We start from the raw sequence: 25,222 nt of genomic DNA, 5'->3' as shown, positions 1-25,222 counted from the left end.
CTAAAAGGGCATCAGAAGAGAAATAAGGAGCTAGGAAGGTCCTGGCTGATTCACCAACTCGGTGTTCATCCCTAAACAGATGGACGCAGCTGTCCTCCAAGGAATAGCACCTACTCCGACCACAGGGTACCCTGCCGTGAAGGCTCACAGTTAGGATTCTCCTGGGAGCAGACAGGCCTGATTTCAAATCCATGTTTTCCCACTGACTGGCTGGGGGCACTGAGCAAGGCTCTGAGCCTGCGCTCCTCCATGTGCTAAGGTGAGGTGCTAAAGCCTCCCATGCAAGGCTGCTGGGGACTGAATGAGATTACTTTGCAAAGTGCCTGGCTCTCAGCGTCCCTCACTGAACGGGCACTTTATTATATCTCTGTCTTCCAATCTGGCCCTGCCTTGGAAAGACAGCACAGACATGCCATACAGAGGACAGGCACATTCTCTTTGGCTCTGCAGCCTCTTGCAGCTTCCTAACCGGAGACCTTGCAGGCGCCTTTAATTCTCCAGCCAGCCGAGCGGCACAGAGATGTGCCCACAGCATGTGAGGACCAACTCAAGCTGAGAGACAGCAGAGCAAGAACCGCCCTCCGAACCATGGTTGTGGACCTTGCGCAGCCCCAGCCCGTGCTCATCTGCGGCTTGCGCTGACTCTTCCATAGCAGAGAGAACAGCTTTCACAGGGAAGACTGTCTCTTTCCCAGCATCCTCCCCATGGAGAAAGATGGCGCCCCGCAGGTTGCCCTGAGTCTCCTCACTGTCCCAACCGCAGAAAAACTTACACGTGCTTCTTTAATCCACGGGCATGTAGACTGATAGAAAACGGAACCCTCCATGTGCCAGGCACTGTGCTCAAGAGTTTACAAAATTCTTATTTCATATAAAACGCTATTATAAGGTCATGAGCCTTAACCTTGTCTATTTTATTTCCTGTCTTATTCCTAGTATCTAGCCTAGCATGTAACTTCTTAATATATGCATATTCTTTTTTTCTCTCTATATTATATATATGAATAGATGAATGAATAAATCAAAGACTCCATGAGAGGATATCAATAAAACCCCTGGCACGTAGTTGGCACTCAATAAATAGTAGCTTCTTCCATTGTTTTTCTGTTTTTCCAACTTGCCCCTGCCTCAACAGGACGTCTGGACACCCCCTCCAGAGTGCAAGGTGCATTCTGTCCACTTCGGAGCTGTCACTCAGCTCATAGATGAGAAAGCTGAGGCTCTGAGGAGGTTACATGAGTCAGCAAAGGTCACAAGGCCACTGGGGGACCAGGGCCTGGGACCATGGCTCCCTACTAGAAACCTCCAAGTCTGCAGAAATCACTATACTAAGACAAAGGGATGTTCTCCTTTATGCCATGTAGTCCAGTTTCCAATGACTTGCACGGGGCCGATCCAAACTCAGTGGCCCAGAGGCCCACAGACAGCTGTCCTGAAACTCAGTGAGAATGACACACGGCAAGGAAGGTTTCAGATGGCGTCCATATGGTGGACAATAGCACTTCCCTCCAGGTATATTTAAGCATACAGAGCACTGACACGATATCTCATCTCAGCACCTCAACTACCACACCTGCAAGGCATGATTATGATGCATATTTTACAGATGGGGAGGGAGCTTGAATTGGTTAAGAGACCCCCCCCAAGGTCACTCAGCTAATGCCCGCAGAATCAAAACTAGAACCCAAGACTCCTGACTCCCCCATCCTCCTGTCTCTCTTCTGCGCTACATGAAATGGTGCAAAATATGAATTCAATGATCATCCACATTCGTATGTCATTCTGGCATGTTTCCAGCTGAGACTTCCCAGCTGCTGATCCACCTCAAATGTATCCTCAGTTTTTCTCCCCCATTCCTTCGTAGTGCCTGGGGAAGGAGCATGGTGAAAGGAAAGTAACCAAATCCTCATTAAATGTGAGGCACGCACGGACTCAAGGAAATGTAGGCAATAACTCATCTCCTTGCACTTACCCTGGGGCTCTCCGGTGATGATGGCAGATGCTACAGGAACATGAGTCCTATGACTTTGTCCTCAAAGAGCTTACAGTCAAGGTGAGGAAGTGAGCCAGCCATAAAGGAGAGCCCATCACAATGAGGCTCATTCCACCAGCATCCTCCAGACCCCACTGCAAAAGTTCCGTCTTTGACCTCCATCCAACTAAGCTAAACAAAAAACACCAACCAAAACAAAACAAAAGTAAAAAAAAAAAAAAGTACATAGAAAAGGAGATGCAGGGGAGCATAGAAAAGGAGGAAAAAAAAAAAACCTCCTCCAAACTGATGACTGTTTCATCCCAAAGGACGTCTGACCTTTCCGAGGCATCCTGCCACTGAAGATGTCAATTTCTCACAGCGCGCAGCCCCCAGATTCCACTTGGCACAGCCTGGAATGAAGGAGTTCATTTAATGGAAACTTAGCTGATTCAGATTTCTCTAAAATTCCACATCCCGTTCTGCCAAGAAGCTGTTTTGAAAGATGACACTCCCTTGATGTGAATTTGCAGCCTGCCCCATTAACAGGGCTTCACTCAGAAAACATTTTTAGATCGACCCCGTTCTAGACTTTTGCTCCCAAGGACAAACTAGGAGAAATTCTGCACCAGCTCAAACATTTCTGAGCTCTTTGATGATCAGAAACAAGGGAAAATATTAGAATGAATGTGATTAATCCAAATATTCTGAACAACCTTCAAAGCAAACCGCACAGCTCCTGCCGAGTCAGCCCCTGTGGCCCTGATTCCTATTAGCCAAGCCAACCCCTTAAAAAAAAAAAACAAACAGATCTCAGAACAATGGGGGGAAGCATTAAAAATCAAAGGTGAGGAAAAGAAAAAGGAAGAGGAAGCAGGTAAATGAATGAGGAAAGAGGACTGGAAAACTGGCTGCGGTTAGCATGTTTCATAAAAAGAAAAATGTGAGGTGCTCAAACCACACAGCCCCCTCCAGGAAGCCCCCATGGTTCACTCTTGTGCCACTCCACAGTCTGGAGAGACCCCGGGGCATCCGACATCTGTGCCCTGTCTCCTCACCCGACTGGCTGAGTGCTGGCCTCACCACACGCAACTGCATCTTTCTGGGGCACGGTGGGAGGGGTGTCCCCATTTCCAAACCTCAGAACCATTTGCTCTCAGAGAAACATACATCTCCCCAGGCTTTGCCAACCTCGCCCAGCCAGAAAGTCGTAATGCTGAATTACTAGCATCTCAATCACTTCTGTGACAAGCCGGTGACAAGCTGCAATGTGATGAGTGGAACAATCAGATGTTGTTACAGGAAAGAGGAATGAGGAGAGAAGAATAACGGAGTGGTACAGTAATCGTCATCCTCATCACCCTGGCCCCCATTTGCACAAAATTTATAATTGCCAGGATAACAAAAATGAGCAAGAGCACCTGTTTGCCATCAGACAGACCCGAGACCGAATTCCAGGTCCTCCCACTTTTAGTGGTGTGAGCCTGAGCAAGTTTTCTTGATCTTTCCAAGCCTCGGTTTTCCATCTATTAAAGGTGGAGAATGATCTCTACTTCATGAGATTGCTGAGGAGTTTGAATGAAATAATGTCGGGAAGGCATTTGCACATTAGAAGTAATATGAGTGCTAGTAGTTTTGGCATTATGAGTAGTATTTCTATTATTTCAACTAGTATTATGTACTATTTCATTTCTCATTTGCCTCATGGAGGAGAGATAGTTTTAACCTTATTGGGCTGAAAGTAAAACAGAGGCCCAGAAAAATTAGGTGTCTTTCCAGGAAATATAAGAAGTTAGTAGGGAAACTAGGCCTGTGTATTACTTTCTTATTGCTTCTGTAACAAATGACTACTGATTTAGCAGCTTAAAATAATACAGGTTATTATCTTACAGTTCTAGAAGTCAAAAGTCCTAAAATCACGGTATTGACAGGGCTGTGTTTCTTCGGGAGGCTCAAAAGAGAAAATCCAGTTCCTCCTTCAGTTTCTAGAGGCTACCTGTGTTCCTCGGTTCACGGCCCCTCCTGACATCTTCAAAGTCTACGGCCTCTCTCTTATAAGGACCCATGCGAGCCCATCCAGATAATCCAGGATAATCTCCCCATCTCCAGATTCTTAACTTAATCGCATCTGCAAAATCCTTTTTGCCATATAAAATAAAATTCACAAGCGCTGGGGATTAGGGCGTGGCCATCTTTGGGGGAGAGTCATCATCCAGCCTACCCCAAACAGAAGCCTGTTCTGCAGAGTATAATTATTTGGGGTGGGTTGGGGTTTTGCTAGTTTTTGGTGTCATTTCACTTTAAACTCTCATTTATTTATTCAGCAAATACTTTGTGCAGGGCACATTTATAACTTATAACTTGCTCCTCTCTAGATATAACCACATCAGAATCTAGCTTCATTAGTGTGAAATAAAAGAGGTCTCTCTATATACATGTCCTAAAACATCACTGAAGCCCAGACTTTAACAGTGAAAAGGACCTCGGAGGCCATTAGGCAATCCTCTTATTTTATAGAAGGGCACACCCAGACCCAGATGGGTGACGTGACAGTTCCAATGTCAAATAACAAGCTGATGAGAAGTTTGGAGGGCCTGGGTTAGAACTGGAGGAAGAGAAGCAAACTGAGAGGCATTTAGGAGACAAAATCAGTGGGATTTAGGAACCAGCTGGATGTGGGGTTCAAGAGATATAAGAATCAAGCGTGCCTGAAGTTCATAGCTTGGGGGTGCCATTCACCGAGCTGGGGATATAAAGCAAAGGGAACATGTTTTCTAGGGAAAATCATGTATTCAATGTGTTCTGGAACTTGGGCCTCTTTTTGTAGGACTAGCTTAGCATCATCGTGAAACTTCCAGTACTCTTTCTCTTCTCCACATGCTCTCAAAAGTGTGGGCACGGGGCTGTAATCTTCATCTGACCATCAAAGTACTTTTTTTATTAATAAACTTTTTTTATTTTATATTTTTTTTTAAAGAGAGAGGGGGCACAGAGGGAGAGGGAGAGAGAATCTTAAGCAGACCGCACACCCATCACAGAGCCAGATGCGGGGCTCGATCTCACAAACCCTGAGATCACAACCTGAGCCGAAATCAAGAGTCGGACGCCGAATTGACTGAGCTACCAGGCGGCCCTACAAACATTATTTTTTAGAGCACTTTTAGGTTATAGCAGAATTGAGAGGAATGAGAGAGTTCTCATATGCCCCTGCCCCTACATATGCACAACCTCTTCCACCAGCGACATCCCCTACCAGACTGGTATATTTCTTACAATCGATGAACCTATCGACACATCATTATCACCCAAAGCCTATCGTTCACATCAGGGTTCACTCTTGGCATTGTACATTCTCTGGGTTTTGACAAATATATAAGGACAGGTATCCACCATGATAGTATCCTGCAGAGTAGTTTCACTCCCCTAAAAATCCTCTGTGCTCCACCTATTCATCTTTCCCTCTGCACCCCCCACCCAGCTCCTGGTGACCACCGATCCTTTTACTGTCTCCCTAGTTTTGCCTCAGTGCTTTCACTTTCCTACTTATACCAAGCCTTGGGGATGAGATTCTGTCCCAGCATCTACCAATTTACATTTGCCCCAAGGCAACGGAGATGGCAGCACACCTCTATTTGATCTTTAAAGATGTTGCTCCGCTGTCTTCTGGCTTCCACGGAGATGTCTGTTAATCGTCTGCGTTCCTTAGTATACAATGTGGCTTTTCAGTCTGACGGCTTTTGAGATTTCCTCTCTACCTCTGGTTTTAAGCAATCTGATGATGCTGTGCCTTGGTGTCTTTTTATCATATTTCCTGTGCTTGGGGTTCATCAGGCTTCTTGGAGCTATGCGTTTATAGTTTTCATCAAATTTACACATTTTTCTGGCATTATTCCTTCAGACATTTTTTCTGTCCCTCTCTCTTTCTTCCCCTTTGGAATCTCTGATTACACAAATATGAGGCCACCTAAAATTACCCCACAATTCCCTAAAGCACTGTTCTTTTATTTTTGGTCTTTCCTCTCTCTGTGTTTCGTTTTGGGTAGTTTCTATTGCTGTGCCTTCAAGTCCACCAATCTTTTCTTCTGCAATGCCTGATCTGTCGTTAATCCCACCCAGTGTATTGTTCATCTCAGACATCATTTTGTCAACCTGGACGTTCAATTTTGATTTTTTTTTATATCTCCCATATTTCCTCCCACCGTGCTTACATTTCCTTCTCCCTTCTTGAACGTATGGAATACAGTTATAACAACTGTTTTTAATGTTCTTATCTACTGATTTTATCCTCTCTATCACATCCAGGCTGGTTTCAGTTCATTGATTTTTCTCCTCAATATAGGTTGTATTTTCTGCTTCTTTGCATGCCTGGTAATTTCCTATTACATGCAAGACAGTATGAATTTTACCTCGTTGGTGCTGGATAGCCTTGTATTCTCTTCAATATTCTTTGGCTTTGTTCTGGGATGCACTTAAAGTACTTGAGAATCATTTGATCCTTTTGAGGCTTGCTTTAAAACTTTTGTAAGGTAGAACCAGAGCAACCTCTAGTCTAGGGCTAACTTGCCATGCTCCTGAGTGATAACTATTTGAGTCTTCTAGCCGATGTCCTATGTTTACAAGGTTTTTTCACTCTGCTGGTGAAAACACAAACTCTTCCCAGCCCCACAGGTAGCTGGGGATTGTTCCTGTACTCCTTTCTGGTCATTCTTTCCCCAACTTCACATGTCTGTGCTCATCTCTATCAGCTAAAAACTCAAGGGGACCCTTTGCAGACCCCCAGGGCTCTCTCCTCCTCAGCACTCTTCTCCGTAAGCTCAGGCTGCCTGGAGTGAGACTCCCGGCTCTGTCTCCCCCACCCCCAGGAGGGGCCCATCCACTGTAAATGCTCCCCAGGTGGCAAACTGGGGCAACGGTAGAGCTCTGCTCTTTTGCTTCCCCTTTCTCAAGTTCACTGTCCTATGCTGCTTATTGCCAAATGTTTGATAACTATTGTATCTTATATTTTGTCCAGTTGTTTAATGTGAGAAGATAAATCTGAATACTCTTCTCCCATCTTGGCTGGAAGCAGAAGTCCTTTGCTACACACTTTTGAATACTAGAATTTGAGGTGGCTCGCTTAAAAAGATTCAACCCATCACAACCCTGTATTGAAGCAGGCGAGTGAGGTTCTTGTCTCACAGAGTTGAAGGATGAATCTCACAGGCAGTTTGGTTCCAGAGTTGACATTTTTTTTTAAGGTGATGAAGCTTATTTATTTACATGAGGAATCTTGAGACAAAGGGGAGTGAGTAAAGTGATAGAGTTTTATTAAATGAAGATACCAAAAAGCTCTCAAGAGTGAGAGGGGTCCCAACAGGGTCACTGACGTGGGCAAGCACGGGCAGTCTTTTATTTAGAACTGACCAGGGAGCTTGTGTTGTTATCATTCTGGTGATGTCTTGGTTTGAGTAAGGACTGGTAATAACATCTCTAATGGCTTACTTCTTTTTAGGGTCTGGTTATTCTGTGTTGGTCACAGGTGACTGTCATAAAAAAAGGCATATCCCCCCTGCACACACACACACCTGGGATAGGGTGGTCTGGTTTGTTCCCTTATCTCTGGTTTCCTTGAACCTTAGCATTTAGGGGATTTCTGTGAGCCTGATCCCGTAGCCCCCTACCTATCTCTCCATACCTAGCCCTGCCTGTCCCTTACTCAGCATTAAGATTCCAAACAACATTGCTTATATTATTAATAATTACAATATGATGCCCAGCTATTCACATTCCACACTATTCATTACCACACTGAGTCTCCCTTCAATGTTGTATTTGAATAGAACTATTTACTTCCTCACTTTGTTCTCTTATTGACTCACAAAGCAAAATTCTTCAATGTTCTAATAAATGCCTAACATTTTTTTTGCACCAGCTTTGCACAGCATGGGACCTCTACATCTTTCTCACAGAGTGTTGTACCCCTGTCTACTCTCCATGGCATGACACACTAAGCCGAACAATATGCCATCAAACATTGTCATAACATTCCATATCCTCACCTCCGATGGCCTATAGCCCTCAGCCTCTAGTGTGGCAACATCGAACCCAAGACTCAGCACTAAAAATACCTTGCTTTTCTGAAGTGAACTCCTTTGGGAGGGTGGGGGGATCTCACAAGAATTCAAAAGGGAATTTCAAGATTGCAAATTCCTGTGTTGAGAACCACAACCTCAGAGAATTTGCAGGGACATTGGAAACCCTGCCCACAGTTCCAGGAAACATCCTTTGTAGATGAGCTCCTTTCCCACACAAGTGTGAGAATGAGGCTATGGCCCGGGAAACTGAACACAGGAAAACAGAAATCCCACTGGAAATGTTCTTGCACTGACATTAGACACAAAAACATCCATATACGCTTGCCTTGCTGTCACAGTCAAATAAAATAATAACATGTAAGCATTTCAAAGCAATTTCATTGACATTCTCACTTGATCCTGACAAGTAGGAGAGGTGGGCTGCACAGTTCCCAGCAAAAGATGAGGGAAGTGAGCCTCGCAGAGGTTAAGCAATTTGAACAAGGTCAAATGGCTAGTTGGTTGGCAGAGGAGGGCCTTGAACTTCTAGGGGTTTTCTATCTCTAAGTTAAGAGCTTTTTCCATTATGCCCTGTTTCTTCTTTTCTTGTATCAGAAAAGGGAACGACCTCCAGATTCAGGGCTGCCCTTAGACCAAGGCTGCTCGACAGCAGCTCCATTTACATTTTGAGCTGTATCGTTTGGAAGGGGACTGGGGGTATTGCCGTCCTGAGCACTGTGGGATATTTTGCAGTATCCCTGGCCTCCACCTACTAGATGCCGGTAGCAACCTCTGCCCCAGTCTTGACAAGCAAAAATATCTCTAATTGGCTACCATATTGTCAAATGGCCCCAGTGGGAGAGGGGGGACAAGATGGCCCCCCATTGAAAACCACTGGCCTAGGGGCCCCTGGGTGGCTCAGTCGTTAGGTGTCTGCCTTCGGCTCAGGTCATGATCCCAGGGTCCTGGGATCGAGCCCCGCATCGGGCTCCCTGCTCGGTGGGAAGCCTGCTTCTCCCTCTCCCACTCCCCCTGCTTGTGTTCCCTCTCTAACTGTCTCTCTCTCTCTGTCAAATAAATAAACAAAAATCTTAAAAAAAAAAAAAAAAGAAAGAAAGAAAGAAAAGAAAACCACTGGCCTAAATGTCTGAGAAAGCCGCCACCATGTTTGAGGAGGTGTCAGTGATGAAGTTCGTTCTGTAAAAAGAGAAATACAAAAGCGAAAGAGAAGCTTGTGCTTATGCCAGTGAGCCTAGGACCGTGGAACTCAGCAGTGAGGGACTGCAGTTGCTCAGCACCTGGGCGTTTATCTAAAAGCTTCTCTTCTTGGCCCTGCCCTGAACTTAACCTTTTGTGTTCACCGCTTCAGGCTCAGCCAACCCTGCATAACCCAAACCACTTTCCAAAGAGATGTTTCCAGAAGGCAACATGGAGTTCGTTACCTTGACAAAAGGCAGTATGGCACGGTAGCTAAGATGCAGGCTCTGCACATGCAACAACATGAATGAACTTCACATACTATTGAGGGAGAGGGGCCACACACAAAATAGCATGTGCTGTATGAACCCACTTCCTCGACGTTCAGAAATAGCCAATATTAATGTCCGGTGAGGGAAATCAGGATTACTATTACATCTTGGTGGTATTCCTGGAGACAGGTTTGGGGGAACCCTCTGGGAATGGAAATGTTCTCTGACTTGTTCCGGGTGGTACCTACACGGGTTATAAACATATGTAGAAATTCGCAAAGCTAGACAGTCAGGATTTGTGCATCTTACTGTGCATAAGTTATACCTCATGTAAATAAATAAGCTTCATCACCTTAAAAAAAAATGTCAACTCTGGAACCAAACTGCCTGTGTTTGAGGATGACTCTGGCTTCCTCAGAGTGTCTTGTGAGAGGTTAAGGAATTGAGTGGGGCCTAGGAAGCACACAGTGAGTATCAACATCATTATACTCAAAAGGACCAGGTTGCGACCAGCCAAGCAATGCAAAGGATTGAGAGAGGTGCTTCTGAACACCTCTGTTGTCCCCTTTGCCCCACCCCACCACCGCACCAGATGCAGAGTGTTGCATACGGTACATACATGATAACTCAACCTAGCCCCCCCCATAGGTAGGCCCCTGCCCCCCGCCCCCCGCCAGTGATCAAGACAGGCACGTCTGCCATTATTCTCTGTCTTCTTTAGTTCCTCCCGAATTCTCTCAGGAGGCTTGCTCAGGAGCTGCCCCTATTTGCAGAGCTTTTCATCAATAGACTGAATATTTACAGAACACAGCAGTTTTGATTAAACAGTTCATTTCACTGGAGACTGGGGTATTGTACTGTGTCTGCTTATGAGTTATTCTTGGCAGAAGCAGCCCTTGCTCTGAGCATCCATTTCTTTATATTGCAAGGCCAATCTAAGAAGGACCGCAGTGAAACAGATGAAACGAGGAGCAGATGGGGTTGCTCTGAACCTTCCCCCAACTGTTTCTTGGTAGAGTTAGCACGGTATCTTTGCTGCTATGTGCTCCTTGCTGCCTCTTATTCTTCCCTTTGGAAACTGCATCAGGAGGAAATAAGCAAATGCAAGAGCACATAGAAAGAGCATTCAGTGGTGTATTGGCAAACCCGAGTTCTAGATCCCAGTTTCCAGATGTGGGATTGATTAAAATGTGTTTTCGGCACCACAGTTTTTGTTTCCTTTTAATCCATTAAGTGACTGGTCTAGATTTGTGGGTTTTAAACCTATGTCATCCATGGAAACCCTCCTACAAACAGAATCCCAAGCAGAAAATGTTGAAACCTGAAGGCATTGTTGTTTGGATTAAAACGGAGGTGGGCAGTCAGGAACCTTCCCTCTTGACTTCTGCATCCCCACCCCTGCAACAGCCCCCAGATCCCTTGGGCTTGGGATCCCAGGAGCACAATTTGAAAACAATTCAACTTTTTTTTTTTAAAAAAAAAAGATCATTTCCCAGCCAGCTAAAATACTGTTCTAAAGTGGCCCCATTTCTATCCATCTCACAAATTTTAATCAACAGACCCTCCGCACTTCAAAAAAAAACCCATAAATAAAATTCTGCATGCCATAGATCTGCATGGGAAAAGACTATAAGGACATACACAAAAAAGTCAAGAGAGTGGTCATCTGTGGCTGACAAGGATATGACCACAATGATCACAGCAGCTTTCACACGGTCCTCATGTTCCTGCGTCACCACCTACGACATCTTGCCTGTCTCTAAGTGCCCAGGCCTTCATCCCACACATAAGGTCTTGCCTTCATTAGAACAGCTAGCGCCAGCTTAGCCTTCAAGACATACACACACACACACACAGAGCGTGAATGCAACTCTACCAGGATGCATGCATGATGGAAAACTGTCCTCCAACAGGATTTCCTCAAGTGTGTCCCATGGGATATCAGTCCCAGAAACGCAGGGCTACACAAAGGAATGTGGGGGGCAGGGGCTGTCTGCTCCAAAGTAATTGTGTTTGGAAACCACTGCATTTCATTTGCCCCTGCTAGAGATTAAATGCACAGTAAGTAGTGGCTTAACGTCTCTGTCTGGCCAACAGGAATCCTGATTAATGTTGCTTAATATAATTTCTCAAATTTATTTGACCACAAAATTATTTTTTCCCCATCAGCCCTATTAATGTCTCAACAAACAGTTTCAGATCAGAAAAGCCTGCACAAAAGCAGTTTTTAAGAACTGAATATAAGGCTTTAATGAGACCGAAAAATTACAGAAAAGAGGAAAAGGAAGGAGATGGGCTCAGGGTCTGGAGGACTTAGAGGTGAGGACAAACAAAGGACCACCCGTGATTCCAAAGAATGTCTGGAACTTTCTTCTTATGTATTGGTGCCTTTTTTCCAGCTCATTCCTAGAGAGTAGACAGAGGCAGGGATCGCTGTGTTAGTAGTCCATCAGCTCATAACACCGAAGGGGACTATGGGTATTAGAAGTGACACAGTGCAGGGTCCCTGCCTCTAATCTTCCCTTCCTCTCAATATGGGCTTACTGTGACAAACCTCTTCCTAGGAAGAGCAGGAAAATGAAATGATCCTGTTAATTCAATCCAGCAAATAACCCACCTCTGTGCCAGCTTCCTGCTAGGGTCTGGGACCACATGGATGCATAAGACACACCTGAGAGCCTAGTTGTGAAACCAGCAAGAGACAAAGAATCCCTGCCTCGGGATCTGCACGCAGAGGGGGCCCTTCGCCTGACCAGTTGTCAGAAGGTTCCTGAAGGACGCATTATTGTTCCTTCAAGCTGAAGGCTGAGCTGTAGGAAGGGGAGCAAGACCTGGTGGAAGGAACCGGAAGAGCGAAGTCAGGGAGGCAAGAGGGCGGGCCGGCGGGGACCTCCCAGTGGCTCCGGCTGCAGCCGAGGGTCAGAGTGTCTGGCAGGACGGGGAGCATGCAGACAGAGAAGGGCGGAAAGACGAGTGCAGCCCCCAACAAGTCGAGCGGGTTAGATAGAAGTCCAAGCCTTGATGATGACTAAGACGAAGATGACTGTGACCTCACTCTCCTCTTTCTCTCCTGGTGGCGGGAGCGGTTGGGGGAAACAGCAAAGGACTTGGTCAGAAAGAGAGTTGTTGTGAGAACACCAGGATGCCCTACACCCTGCCCCCTTCTGTCCTTCTGCGGAATCCTGGCCGGGCTGGGTCCTGCGCCGCTGGAACCCCAGTGCTCCCATCCAGACCCCTCACGCCTTTCCTCCCCAGCCTACGGCGGCCTGCTCGCCCCACCCCTGCCCCCCATGGGGCGACTCCACCCTCCTTCCTCCAGAGCAGCCACCCCTCAGCCTCCCCTGCCCCCAGCTCCCAAGGACCTGGGGTGCACCACCCCCCCGCAGAAGCAGGGAACGCGGGACACCACGTGCCGAACAAGGCCACACTGGAAACAGAACAGGGAGGCAGCCTCCTCTTAGAATGCATTCTCTTCGGGGTAGATGCTGAATTCTAGTAACACATTCCCTGGGGTGTTTTCAAATCCAGACCCACTGGAGTCTTGTTCCAACCTCACTCTGGGCCAAGGCCTGGGCTCGCCTCCAGCCTCCGACCGGCTCTGGCTGTGGTCCTCCCTCCGGCCTGGCCGGCAGCACTTCATCGGCCGGCCCCACAGCCCCGGCGCCGCCTCCAGCCCCGGGCCCCCGCGTGCCCACTCGTGTTTGATATGCCCTTGCTCCCAGATGAACGCAACTTCCCTCTGCCAAGACCTCGGGCACTGCCACCTCCGGCCACAGCTTCACTGGCCTCGTGGTGCTTTGACCACGTGGAGAGAGCACCTCACGGCCACCTCCATCTGGGACGGCGAGCACGAGTTGCCTGGTTTAAAGACTTGCCAATTTCCTCTGGAGTTCAGTTTCTTCCAAAGGGCCTGGCACATCTCGGCTGCCAGTATGAACTGTGAGTTCCCGGAGATGCCGATGGCACTTTCCAACATTCATCACTTTTGACACATCTAAAATATCCTCGCTCCCAGCGCTCCGTGAGCACTGGCCCAGATGGACGGGCTGCCGAGGAAGTGCCAGTCTCGGAGAGGCCCCGGGCAGAAGCTTCCTGATGGAGAAGCATGTGCTCTCCTCTCCCTCCCTCCACCCCTTCTGAAGCCGAGCCGATGAGTGGGGGCCGCTGGGCCCTGACACAGCCCTCGCGGCCTGGCTTCCAAGCTCCAAGCCAGCTTCCTTCTGCAGAATTCCTCACACCTTCGCTCCCCGTGGCTCCCAGCACTTTGCCATCTGCCTGACTCCATTCTCCCAGAGAGGAAGCTGGCTACTTGGGAAGTTCTCCGTGGAGTCACCTTTACTCTTTTAGGTCACTTGGGAAGGGTTCTGACCCCTTGACCTATCTATTCAACAGCTGAAGTCAAGTGTCCCTGGGGCCAAGGTGAGAGAAGGCATGGCTAGAGGCAGGAGAGGCACATGCCTAGCCAGGCCGAGAGGTAGGCCAAGGAAGATAGATGAGGCTGGCGGAAACTTTGGGCCTCCGTCAGGCCCTGAGAGGTCAGCTTCCAGAGCCTTCTGGGGCCCAGGAGGGGTCCAGCGGCAGATGCATAGCATCCAGACAAATGTGCAGGTGCAAATAAGGAACAAGAAGCTGGGCTCTTTGTGTTGTTTAGGATGATTTTTGAAGAAGTAAGACATTCACATGGCTCAGATGAAAAGAGTATAAAATGGATAGATTTGCAAAGTCTTGCCTCTCTCCTCGTGTCTTTATCCATTTTGCCTCCCTGTCTCCCACTATGGGTAACCACTTCTTTATTAATTTCTCCTGGATCTTTCCAATGTGTCTTTATGCAGATAAAAGCAAATGTGAATTTATTTAACTCCCACTTCTCGACAAAAGTTATCACACTCTAGATGTCATTCTTTACTAGATTTTTGTCACATCGCAATCCATTCTAGGTATCTTCTCAATCAATGTTTCTTCAGTACAGCTGCATGGTATTTCATTGAGGGCCATGCCCCAGTTTGGTCATCTTTGGTCTCCAGATGGACACGTGGGATGTTTTACATTTACAATTACAGACAGTACTACAGCGACCTTGTATTAATTTCATTTCATATGTGTGCGGATACATCCACAGGGTAAATTTCCAGGAAGGGAATGCTGGGTAAAGAGCAAGTGCATTTGTAACTTTCACGGTTGTTACCAAATCCCCCTCTATCGTTACACTGTTTTGCATTCCTGCTAGCCTCACCATTGAGGTGTGTGATCAAGTTCTTTAATGTTTACCAACCCAACAGGAAAGACCTGTGCCTCAGTATAATTTTAATTTCTACTTTTCTTCTCCTGAGGTTGAGAATAGGTTATATTCCTTTTCTGTGACATGTCCCTTTCTGGTCTCAGTCCATTTTCTATGGGTTTCTAGTCTTTTTCTTCTTGATTTCTAGGCACTCTTTATATATCAGGGAGATAAGCCCTTGGTGTTACAAGTTGCAATTATTTTCTCTCTTTGTTATTCATATTTTGACTTTGCTAATGATATTTTTATTTTATCTTATTTACTGAGTTGGCCATACACAAGGTATTTGTTTTAACATAGTCTAATTTAATAATTTTTTATAGATTCTGAATTTTGAATCACAGAGGATCCTTGCTCACAAGGTTATAAAGGAATTTGCCCAAATTTTCTCCTAGTCATTTTATGGTTTCCATTGTTTCATTTAAAAATTTGATCCATCTGGAGTTTTTCTGGTGTATGGTGTGAGGTATGGTTCTGACTTTTATATCTTTCTATCTTTTGCCAGCTCTCTCAAAACTATTTATTTAAAAGCCCTTCTTTACCTCACTGATTTGAGAGGCCACTGCTAACACATATTGAATTCCTATATGTATTTAGGTGTTCTGGATCTCTGCTCTGCTCTTTGGTCTATCTGTCCATGCACCAATACACACAGTTGGCATTATTGAATTTTTATGGTGAGTTTTATTATCTAGTATGGAGAGCCTTCCCTCATAGTTCGTTATTTTTTCTCTCATAGTTTTCTTGGCCCTCATTGACAAGCTGAGCTCTGTCTCTGGGGCTCTCCCCTTGCTCATTGTTGTATTGTATTCTTTCTCCCACAAGGAGGCCCACCTATAACTGTAGGCTTCCAACCAGAGAAGGAACCAAGCACAGCTCACTCCCCAAACACAACAGAGGCACTCTCCTCCTGGGAGAGTCTCAGTAGGGTATGTCCATGCACCTATCTGAGGCAGATGTGTTGGAGAAAAGCCAAGTGTGAGACCTATATCTTCCTAGGGGCTGTACCCTGCAGATTCCTAACACTGATCTTCTGGTCCTTTTGACCTTTTGAAATGAAAGTGATCCCATATCACTTAGATATGAAGAGTTATCCTATCTGATATTTTATCTGTTCATGATGTGTTACCGACAGGGCATGGAAGGACCCTTCAAAGAGAGAGATGTAATAGCAAACACCAATTACTACTTCTGTTACCACCAATACCACGATAACCACCTCTATTCATTGAGAACTTGCCATATTCCAAGCATGTGGGAGGCTCTTTACACGTTTATCTCACTCCGAAGAGGGGCCTCCTTTTGGCACAAAGGCACAGCATCCTTGCCAAGACATGTGACATGCTGCCTAAAAGAAGTAAACAGATCTCACAGAAAGGTGCTAAATAGGCTGGCAAAAATCTTTGTGAATATAAACCAGCAAGTATCTGGAAGGAACTCTGTTGGGTCAAGTCATGAGATGGAAGAGATCTGAGGTAAGCTTTGAAAGGAAAGAGAAGCTGTGTAGTGAATGTCTACATAAACATTTCAGTGAGTCTCATCTGGTTCTCACAACAGCCCTATGACACGGATATTCAGGGTGGCGATTTAAGAGAAGAAAGGGAAGCTCCCACAGGTGAAGTGGACTTATCAAGATCACACAACTAATAACTGATAGAGAATCAAATACAGGGCCGACTGCCTCCAAAGCCAACGCCCCTCCCTTCACACTACTCTGCCTCCACCATTGTTTCCCATGGTGCCCCAGAAATTGTTGCAGTACAATGTCCATGGTCTGACAGGGTCTGAGATGCTGCACTCAGCAGAGCCCCCAGACACAGGCAGTGAAGGAAGGACAGGGGTGCCGAAGAATATCATAGGAAGAGTGAAACAAGGGTAAAAGCACCTGGCCAAGAAGGTCGTGCCATCTCAGAACCTAGACATATGGAGGAAGAGGTAGAGAAATGGGATTCTGGGCCTGGTTTGATTTTTTTAGCTTGCTGTTAGCCTTGGGCCAGCCACTGAACCACTCCTTATTTCTTCATCAGGAAATGAACCCACAGATGATGGGAACAGTTGTGCTGCAGACCCCAGGGCCTGGGGAGTCTCAATGGAGATGCAGTCTCAGAAAATCTGAAGGGCCTGGGATGCGGGCTACAGCATGACCTCAAGTTCTATAAGTATAGAAGTGACCACATTGACCACACATGGGCCCGTCCTCCTTCCACATTCCATAGTCCTTCTCTCCCTGCAGGACCAGGCCTTGATCAGAATCCTCAAGATGAGCTGGGGAATGGGTGACATTCCTTACCCATGGGATTCCTCTGGCTGCCTTCACACCAGCCACCGTACGGCTGAATATGTACCTCCTCTACTCTACCGTCAAAACGCTGACCAAGCTGTATAACCATTGTCTACTTACATACTTCCACCAAAAGACCATGGGCTTCTTGACAGCATGGTCTACCTTATTCACTGTTGTATCTGCACAGTTAAACACCATCCCTGTCACATAGTAAGTGCTCACTGCTGTGGGGCAAAATGAATGAATGGTGATTTGTCAGTCTCTAAGATCATACCCAATGACCGGCCCTCTCAGTCTTGGGCCACAACACAGAGAAGCCCCAAGGAGGCCCAGGGGTGAGGTCCAGCTCATTTCGTTATCAGGTGGCCCCCAAGTCCCTGCACATGTTTTAGCTCACATTCCCCACCCAGGGTTTACTTTTGCCTTATAGAGTAATCTTGGGGTTGTTTGGCCAAGTTAATGCTTAGTACTTTCCTTGTGCTGCAAGTATTTACCTTTGCAAAGCATCAGCTTCAGCCACAAGCGCAGGAGAGGGGAGAATTTCTGGGGGACATAGAGCCAGGAACCCCAGGTCACGCTGCTCTGACTCTCACTTTTCTTTTTGAAACCTGGCTTCACAAATACTTCTCTCTGGCATCTTTTACTCATTGCAACTCAAAGATGGGACAGTCTTAGGACTCATACATCCTAGACCCAGAGGGACCCTGGGATCTTCTCTCAACCCCTCAGTTTTCCAGAGGTGGAAAGAGAGAAAAGCCAGGTCTAGAATCCTGGTCCAGCTGACTAAAGGAGCCAAGGACGTCTCACTGTACCACCATGGAGACCTCAGAGCTGGCTGCTCCAAACTCCTCACTTTCCACAGGAGGAAACTGAGGCCCAGAAAGTTAAATGACTTGCTCAAGGTCAACGAGGACGAGTGAACAGGAAACTAGGACCTCGTAGAGATCTGCCAGCACACAGTGACACCAAGAGCCAAATACGAGGGACACAATTCTTTTTTTTTTCTTTTTTTCTTTTATTTTTAAGATTTTATTTATTTATTTGACTGAGAAAGACACAGATAGAGAAGGAATGCAAGCAGGGGGAGTGGGAGAGGGAGAAGCAGGATTCTCACTGAGCAGGGAGCCGGATGTGGGGCTCGATCCCGGGACCCTGGGATCATGACCTGAACCGAAGGCAGACGCTTAACGACTGAGCCACCCAGGCGCCCCACGAGGGACACAATTCTGAGCGTCTAATGCCACGTTGTCTATAAAAGCAGATGCAGTGGACCCCAAAGAGAACGTGTTCAATTGCTTGCCTTATGTGAAATGTCTCCACTTCAGGCTCTGGGCCCTCTTCAAAGTTGCCACGTAAATGCAGTTCAACACCGCCATGCCCATGACCACAGAGCTCAACTTTAAGGCTGATTTCAACAACCTCGTGGTCAGCAGCTGTCCTGTGGGGTACTGAAGGCCTCGCAAAGGGGGCTTGTGGGTCTAAGCAGGTGCCGAACTTCCAGGAGCACCAGGGAGCCGCCCTCGGCACGAGGCCCAGCTCAGCTACCCCCTGTGTGACCTTAGTCAAGACACTTAACCGCTCTGAGACCCACGTTTCCTTTTGGAATAACACCTACTCATAGGCGTGTCATGAGAACTGGATAAAATAAGGTGTTCTGAGTTACTAGCAAAAAGTTAATGATAGCCACGTAAACAGCCTTTTATCCACCCACTCCCCAGCCCCCCATCATCTCCTTTAATGAGAACATTCAGGGTCTTACAGGGTTCTCTGGGTTGGTAATAATTGTGGCTGACACCCCGTGGGGGACTTACTTGTAAAATTGCTTCCACTCCCCTGTCAGCAAAAATGATCTCACCATTTAAACAGGTGATCCCACGCCAGGTCATTCATCCTAGTGGAAATAATTCTCTGAAAGGAAAAGTTCACTGCGTGAAGTTCATTGCGGCTCTGCTTATAAAGGTACAAAATTGGAAACATACTGCTTGTCCCAGATAGGGGAATGGATACATAAATCATGAAACATCCCCTCCATGGAATATTACTCAGCCTTTAAAAATGAAGAGTATGGACACCATAGGAATATGGAGAGATGTTTATTATATAACGTGAAATGAAAAAAGCCAAAAGCAATTATATCTGTGCAGTTACATGAAAAATATATTTGCTTCTGGATACAGAATAGAAACACGGGAAAATAAAAAGTCAAATCCACTAGGATGATGAGAATGTGAGTGTATTATTTTTTATTTTGTTTTCTGCTCTTACTCTGCTTTTGAGCAACAAATGCCTTTTATAAAGAATAGGGAAGAACACCGGATACTTGCTCCCAAAACACCTGAGCTGAGAGCAACTTTCCCTTGTAGGAAAACGCCAGGCACAGAGTAAGTGCTCGGGAAGTGATAGAGACAAGAATGAACAAATAAACAAGAGTAAACAGAGTACCCCCACCTCAACACCAGCACCAATGCTGTGCCACTGGGAAGCCAAAGTAGACCAGAGAAGGATTGGTGTTCTCTTTTTCCATCCAAACTCCTGGCCCAAGGTCTGTTTGGAAAAGCCATCGTGAGTCTCCCTTTCTATGGAGCTGAGAAGAAGAGGGACGTCAGCAGGCACGAAGTAAGATAAAGTATTAGAAGGCTTAGCAGAAGTGGACCACCTGTTTGGCCATCGGCAGGGCTAGACGAGGAGACCGCCTGAGTCTCCACTGAAGAGATACGGGATCCCCGCCCACCGTCGCTCCCAGTGTGCTTGTCTCCATGACGTGGGTGGCTCTGGGCTGAGGTAAGACTCAAGTACTCCTAGAGCCCTTGACTGGGACACCATCCGACAATGCCCTAAGCCCCATGATTAGAGTTAAGTTCCTCTGCCCCCACCCCTCCTTCCGCTCCTGTCACTTGGCGAGTGTGTAGAGACAGAGAGATAAGGGGAAATGAAGACCAAAGTCGGGGGCTAGGCAGTTGTCATGCATCCAAATAAAACTTTGCAACAAGAACATGATTTGGTTAATCTATTAAAATAGCACTTGGCAACCTGATTTTAAACCAAGGTCCACCATTCTAAGAGCTGTGGAAGGACCCATGACTGTCCAGATCCTGGGCAACTTCCCGGGGCCTGACTCTGGTCAGATGCCAACATCACAGTCCCTTGGCTGTGTAAGAATTCTAGTGTTACCTCTGTGACAGAAGGAAACGACATCTAGTCCAGTGGCACCTGGTGGGCTCAATTGGTGGAGCATGTGACTCTTCATCTCAGGGTTGTGAGTTCAAGCCCCACACAGGGCATAGAGATTATGTAAAAAAAAAAAAAAAAAGACATCTAGTCTGAAGATGAGGCTGGCAGACAACAGCTGTGACAGGTGTTTGAGGGTGTCATGGGACTTGTAGTTTTCTTACTCTGGTCACCTTAGTTGTTTGGGGCCATTTCCCATAGGCAAGAGGATGCCCCAGCAACTCTTTTCCATGACTCAAGCCACACTCCCTCCTTGACATCCAGGGGCCTTACTTGGAGGGATCAGCCTTTGTGAGGCACAGAATGTGAGCCCTCTGAGCTTTACACCAGTGACAGGAACAGAGTCCCCTAAATCTGGCAGGGATATGGGTTGGGACTCTTCTTCCTCAGCAGAGTAGGAAGACGCTGGCTTGAATGTTTGGGGGAGCTGAGTTCTTTTGATTCTGCCGTTAACCAGATGCCCAGTTTGGGGCATGTCAGTTGGCCTCTCTGGGTCCCAGTTTCACCTGTAAAATAAGGAAGCTGGACTAGATTATTGTTACCAATAAGAGGTCCCTGGTCCCTAGGGAGTAATGGTTGGGGGTGGGCAAAGGACATCACTGAGCTATATTCAAACAAGTTGTAAGGGAAGATTTTATCACACAACACAACTAAATGTCGAGTTTCTTTGCTTTTCACTGGAATTCTATCTGCTTGGTGTGGTAACACTGATTCTCTCCAGAGGATTAGAAGAGTAGATTGGTGGTGTTATCTAGATCCTTACTTAATAAGAGCAGGAAAATGAATTACTCCTCAATAAATGCAGGTTGTTGGTGATGCATAGAGAATTAAAAGCAGGCAGTAACCAGGCTGGATTCTAGGACACTGCATGGTCTCTGGGTCCCTTTTATCCCCAACCCTCTGGCCAGATATTTGCTTTCCCAAGGATGGCCTCCCCAGGTACCGCTGCTCATCCTTGGCCCAGAGGACCTTGGAAGGGCCTTCCAGGTATGCCAAGTCTCCCTGAGGTCTTGGAGGGCTGGGCCTGTCCCGGACTGATCTTACCACTTGGTTCAAAGTCAGGGCAGGAACCCTCCCTGCCAATTGATGCCAACCTCCAGAGGACTCAGAAATATCCTGCTCTCAGGCCAGCCCCACCCTGAGTAAGTAACAAAACAGAAAGCCTGCCATTCAACCTACAGTGCCCTGGCCTGAACCCTGACTGATAGGAGAAGCCACAATCCTGCATGGTTGTAGTTTATTTTTGCAACCATTTTTTTTAATGTACATCTAAGGGATCATTACCATCATCAAGATACGGAACATTTCAATCTCTCCACAAGTTGCCTTTTTGCCTTTTCCATCCCCTGGCCCCCGGAGAGCACTGGGCTGGCTGCTCACTATCGCTAGTTTGGCCTTCTCTAGAATGTCCACCTTTTAAGTTGGGCCTCTTTCACTTAGTGTAATGGCTTTTAGATGCATCCATGCTGCATGCTTGCATGTATTGGAAATTTGTTCCTGATACCACTTACTGCTGAGTGGTATTCCATGATGGTCTATTCCCTGTATGTATTTACTCATTTACCAGTTGATGGGTATTTGGGTTGTTAATAGTTTGGGGCTATTGTGAATAAAGCTGCTGTAAACACTTGCATCTTTGTGTGGACATATGTTTGAATGTCTCTTGGGTAAGTTCCGAGGCTTGGACTTGCTGAGCCTTATGGTACACTTACCTCTGTAAGAAATTGCCAAACAATTCTGCAAAGTGGCTGCAGTGTTTTGCAATCCGGCCAGCCGTGCATGGAAAGTTCTAGCTCTTCCACATCCTCACCTGCACTTGGTGCTGGCAGTCTTTTTTATTTTAGACATTTTAGAGGGAGAGAGGTGGTATCTCACTGAGGTTTAAATTTGCATTTCTCTCCTGAATAATGATGTTGAGCATCTTTTCATGTGTTTATGTGCTATTTGTATCTCTTTTTATAAGATGTAGCTTTTTAAATCTCTTGCTCATTTTATGATTGGGTTGTTTATCTTTTTATACTTGAGGTGTAAGTGTTCTTTATATATTCTGGATAAAAGTCTTTTGTCAGATATACATATTTTGAATATTTTCTCTCTGTCTGGCTTGGCTTTTCATTTACTCAGTGGGATCTTTCAAAGATCAGATGTATTTAATTTTTCTAATTTTTCTTTCATGATTTGTGCTCTTGGTGACCTAAAAAAAAAATCTTTGCTCTCCTCAATGTCATAAAGATTTTCTCCTTTTTTCTTCTAGAATTTTTATGGGCTTTGCTTCTAAATTTAGGTTGGTGATCCATTTCAAGATAATTTTCATCCCTCCAACAAATATTTTATAGCAAACTATCATAATAGTGAGTGTTTATATAGCACACACTTCATGCCTGACACTATTACAGAATTTATCAATACGAACTCATCAAATCTTCATGATAATTCTCTTTTTTTTTTTTTTTTAAGATTTTTATTTATTTTTATTTGAGAGAGAGAGAATGAGAGAGAGTGAGTACATGAGAGGCGGGAGGGCCAGAGGGAGAAGCAGACTCCCTGCCGAGCAGGGAGCCCGATGCGGGACTCGATCCAGGGACTCCAGGATCATGACCTGAGCCGAAGGCAGTCGCTTAACCAACTGAGCCACCCAGGCGCCCTTCATGATAATTCTCTAATGTAAATACTACTATTATCTCCATCTTGCAGATGATATGATAGAAAATTCAGACACATAGAGGTTAAGTAATTTGCCCAAGGTCACATGAGTAGTAAGTGGTAGAAATGGACCTCAAACCCCAGCCACATGGCTCCTAGTCTGGGTGCCTGACCACCACACTCCACAGCCCCTTGCTGTACTGACTAAAGTTTTAATGTGAGCAAAATCAGACCTAGGTTCTGCTTTCATGGAGCTTACCACCAAATAGGGGAGCTAGATATTTATGTAATGACTATTCAAATAGAAAATTACAACTGTGAAATCACCTAAGAGAACAAATAATAGGGAGATGTGACCAAGTGAGGAAAATTGGAGAAATTTTCCCTGAGGAAAGGAAGATTGAATTTAGATTTGGAGAAAGAATGATGTTAGCCAGGTAAATAAAACACAACAGCAGAGCGTGTCAGGCCAGGGGACCACAGGGGGAAAGACCAGGCAGGAAGGTATGTCACGCACTGGATGTTGATAAAAATTCTCAGAATAATCATCTACAGGGATGATGGCAATTTTTATCATCTTTTGTCTCTCCACTTATTCACCCCATTGCCCTTGAACCAGAATGGCCAACTCATCCTGGTTGGACAGGACAGTTGGTCACCCTATCTTGAAACTGTTCGGGTCAAGACGTGCCCATGACCTTGTAACCACTTTAGGGAAGTAAGCACCATTATCCGCAGAGGAGTCCAGTACAAATGGAAAACTTTTCTTAATGGCAGACTCTTTCATAATCAGATTTTTTGAAAGACGAAAAAAAAAAATTCACTCTGATTCTAACCAGAGTTGCAGGGGAGTACAACCCAAGAAGAAAGCTTGGGGTGCCTGGGTGATTCAGTTGGTTAAATGTCTGACTCTTGATCTCAGCTCAGGTCTTGATCTCATGAGTTCAAGCCCCACATTGGGAGAAAGAAAGAAAGAAAACTTGGAAGAAAAAAAACTCTCCAACTAGAAAACATAGCCTCTAGTTATTTCCCTGAATCTCCAAGGAGAAATTGATTGTAGTCTCAGGCTACAGGATGGCTAGCTAAATCAGGCCAAAGTAGACAAAGAAAACAGAATAAATTATACTTGTGAAAATAGCTTTCCTTCCATCCCTTACCTCATAGTCTTATTTCACAACAAAATGGTGATGCGCAAAATTCAAGATGGCGGGAGTCAGAGAAGCGTTCCTCATCACAGCCTTGGGTAGAATCTGCTTATCACCAAAGATCAGCAATGGCTAAGAGCTAAATCTCTAAAGGCCCAGCAACAACTAAGTTCTTATTCAAGTTTTTCCATCCTGCCATCATCCTAGAAATTCTGAAGTCAGTGTTGTGCATGTACAAATCACAGGTCTGATCACAACCGCCAGGGAAGAGCTGTGGCTACATTTATATCATAGGTTCCTTCCATCCTGAACAGAGGACATGGCTGGGGAGGGGGGATGTTCAGAGTAATCATGAAATTATGGTCTTCCAGAGGACCTCTCTCAGTAGTCCCAGGTCTGGGAATATTTTCAGCAGTGCATGTTAACAAATTTCCAAAGTTAACGAATGACACACACACAGGTTAGCGATGTAAATAATGGATATGAAGATATTTCACAAATAACTCTGTGAAGGGCATATTAATACCTGTGGCTCCTGTATAATGCACTTGTGTCCTCAGCACCAGCCATGGGAGGTGCTCAACAAACATGGAACCGAGCAGAGGCACCCAGCCCGGGCATCATGGGCAGAAGACAGAATGACGGACTCCCACCGAGGTCTTCTATGGCAGGATCCTTGGTTCCGTTCTGTGCCAGCTCGGCTGCCTGCAGTCACCACCTAATGATGTTCTTACCCAAAAGAAAATAAATAATTTGCTCTTGTATGAAACATTAGGAACCCTCAAACCCGGGGACTGACTTAGGAATGGAGAAATCACTTGCCGTAAGGAACCTAAATATTAGAAATGCAGTGGTTGCACCTAGCTTCTGCTTCCGACTGATTGCGAGGAAGTTTCGCTGCCCCAGGAACTTGCTGTCATGCAGAGGGCAACCTCAAGCCTCCTTCACTCGTCAAGCCGCTTTCAGGTTACAGGCGGTGACACTCCAAGGAACCGACTTTTTACCTTTAATAGTCTCCCTCTCAAAACCACAACCTCATCCCCAGATTCTTATCACTGGTGTGTCTTGGTCTCTTCTAAAGACTTGAGAAAATAACAACTGTAGAAGACACACCTGGAGAAGGAGCTACTCCTATGGAGTACAATTGGAA

At 45.9% G+C, this 25,222-nt stretch overlaps 1 protein-coding gene and 1 long non-coding RNA gene across 4 annotated transcripts in view; one reads left to right on the top strand and one right to left on the bottom strand.

Moving 5' to 3' along the window:
- The window catches only part of LOC118545028 (uncharacterized), a 55,492-nt gene extending 52,060 nt beyond the window's left edge, over positions 1-3,432 (bottom strand). For all 3 annotated transcript variants that reach the window (XR_004921905.2, XR_013450460.1, XR_004921902.2), the window contains exon 1: positions 1,973-3,432. This is a non-coding gene — a long non-coding RNA (uncharacterized LOC118545028). The remainder of the gene's footprint in view (positions 1-1,972) is intronic.
- LIPC (lipase C, hepatic type) overlaps positions 1-25,222 on the top strand; it is a 133,432-nt gene that overhangs the window by 72,809 nt on the left and 35,401 nt on the right. The gene's annotated exons all lie outside the window — the stretch shown is intronic.

The sequence above is a fragment of the Halichoerus grypus genome, chromosome 8 (assembly GCF_964656455.1).
Source record: "Halichoerus grypus chromosome 8, mHalGry1.hap1.1, whole genome shotgun sequence".
NCBI lineage: Eukaryota > Metazoa > Chordata > Mammalia > Carnivora > Phocidae > Halichoerus > Halichoerus grypus.
This window is presented reverse-complemented; position numbering and strand designations above follow the sequence as displayed.